This window comes from Opisthorchis viverrini (genome assembly GCF_000715545.1).
Source record: "Opisthorchis viverrini unplaced genomic scaffold opera_v5_7, whole genome shotgun sequence".
Lineage (NCBI taxonomy): Eukaryota > Metazoa > Platyhelminthes > Trematoda > Opisthorchiida > Opisthorchiidae > Opisthorchis > Opisthorchis viverrini.
The window spans coordinates 466,976-469,525 of NW_008751663.1; positions in this window are offsets into that span (position 1 = coordinate 466,976).

The window sequence follows — 2,550 nt, forward strand, 5'->3', positions numbered from 1 at the left end:
AGAAGTGTCGGTTTGCTCCTTGTAAACTGATACCGTTCAACCCCTATGTCGTAGCTTACAACGACCCCATGCCTTCCTTAAGTCAGTTCTCTAGATTTCGAGCATCCAATCAGAGACTGAAGACGCTTTTGAACGATGTGATCGTTCTGTATTTTCAGCCTTTCTTGCAATTGATTACGGCCTTCATGATTTCTTGAAATCTCCCCACTCTCCTGGATGATTTGTTTCTACTTTCCCGAGTTCAGTTACTAAAAATGAACCTGTTTACATATGAAGAGGACGACGAACTTTGCAAAGGCATAATTAGTTTTGTAATTACACATCGCGGACTATCACAAACAGTACATACTCGGGATGCCTGCCTAAGGCGTTGCATACCATACTTTTGTAGTCCAGGCTCTTGAACTTCGTTTTTGTCGGACTGGTCAGCTTGAAAGTGAAGTTCACTTCAGTTATCCGAACAGCTGAAGTAGACTTTGCTAAATCCGTGTCAGAGACGTTCCAACTATGAAACGGGGCTCAAAGGACTGTTAGCAAAATAAGTTTTCGAAGCATTTTCAGAAAAACGTCTAGACCTAAACCTGGTAAAAGGTGATGACCTTTTTTAATTGCTAGATCTCCCTTTGATAATAAGACGAATAGCATTCTGGTGGACAGATCTAAATCTGGAAAACAAGAAAGACGGATCGAAGGTGATGGAAGAGCTATCTTACATAGTTGGGAATTACAAATACTAATGTTTTCGAGCACATTCAACCAACAGACACAACAATAGCCTGGCTATATTACCTCCAAAAAGTACAAAATACCGGTGTAACGGTGATACTGCTGGTCGGTTGTTTGTAGAATTTCGCTTTGCGTCAATGGAAAAAAGGAATTCTGTTGCGGAATTCGTGGGGCCACTTTGTAACATTTGCTTGGATTTGACCGACGAATGAGTGGAGGCAACTAATCTCTAAGACATCTCGTTCGGGAGAAGATCTGTGTCCAATTTTTGGAACTAAGATGCAGATTAGAGTTTTGCTTCCCTGTTCAATGGTCTGTAACCGGTCAGCTGGCATTTCCGAATAAATAACTCCGCAGCGAAGGCCTTCTTCCTTTCACCGGTATACTTATGGAGTTCATCGGTGACACGTTCCCCATCATTCATTTGTCAAACGGGCACACCGTCTGTTTGAACCAATCAGGACAGAAGTTTCAGTCTTAAAAACTGAGATGTCCAACTGTCGGTCTTGAGGTAGCATTTCTGTTTACTGGTGTAAATCTCACCGAGGTGACAGACCACGTTCCTAATGTCCCCATTCGTGGCAATAAAAAAGACAAGTTTTACGTTGCACGTACAGTTTTCAGTTTAGTAGAAATAAGTCTGTCCGCAGAAAGACGGAGTTGGGATACGCTTTCTTTCGAGTCCTCTGGTCTGTTCATTGAAACTCAACGTCAAAATGCTCTCACTGGGCAATTTACTCTGCGTGGTCCTCACACGGACAATAGTTTTTGATACGTCTCTGATGTCAGCCAAACCGACGCATTAAACAACTCCACTCCACTTCGTACTATTTCCAAGCTTACTGCTGAACTCGAAGGCCATGAACCAATATTCTGGATATGCATACTCTAAAGAAGCGGATGGGTTCATAAAGCGCCGTGTCCATTGAACATGGACTGGCCAGGATATTAGCTCTGATGGCTCCGTCCTCTTGAAAAGAAATTGATGTTTCATCAATTGATCGATGGATAGAGAAAGAGAGGCATAGCCCTGCAACTCTATACTGTAGGAACTGAAAATTTTTTAGGTGGCGAGAAGCTCAGCCATATGAGCACCTTCATTTCTATTGAGGCTTATCTTATTGTTAAGAGTTCCATACCGCTTCCCACAGGACCATGAGCCCGCTGACCTGTTCGTACGACTAAGGAATTTCAATTAGAAATGAACTTTCAGCTTAAGTCAGCCGCTGAGTTATTCGGGCAGGATGACCGATGCCTACAGGGGACCTGATAATTGCCAAGTAATGATCTTTCATTTTCTGCGGACCTTTATAAGGATTTATACTGCACACTCAACTTTTCTTGTCGACCTTCAATATATGTTTTACAAACAGCGGTGCTGTTTGTAGAGTTCCCCAACTTTTTCCGCGATGCACTTGTGAACTAGACTATACACAATGCAGAGTTTTCGAATGTGCATGTCTATTCATTCGAAACTCCGACAGGGTTTCAGGAAGGTTGATTGGCTAACCACTAGTGCATTACATTTGGCCTGCCTGTCTGAGAGCTCAGCGTTGCTTACAAATCTCAGTACCCTGGTGTTGGGTCACGTCCTGATCTGGATCACACACTCGAACCCCGCTCCCACTCAGTGAGGAGAAAAATTCTTTTGAATAAACAAGAAGAACTATATTAAGATGATCGATCACGTTTCCGACCCGGTTCCCCGATGGTTACCACATGTCGCCTGATGTGTCCTTTTCATCACTTTATTGAAAAATAAAAGGAACAGACTGCATGTTATCGGAATCCAGAGGCCGTGGTTGTACAAACTTAGTAAAAAAA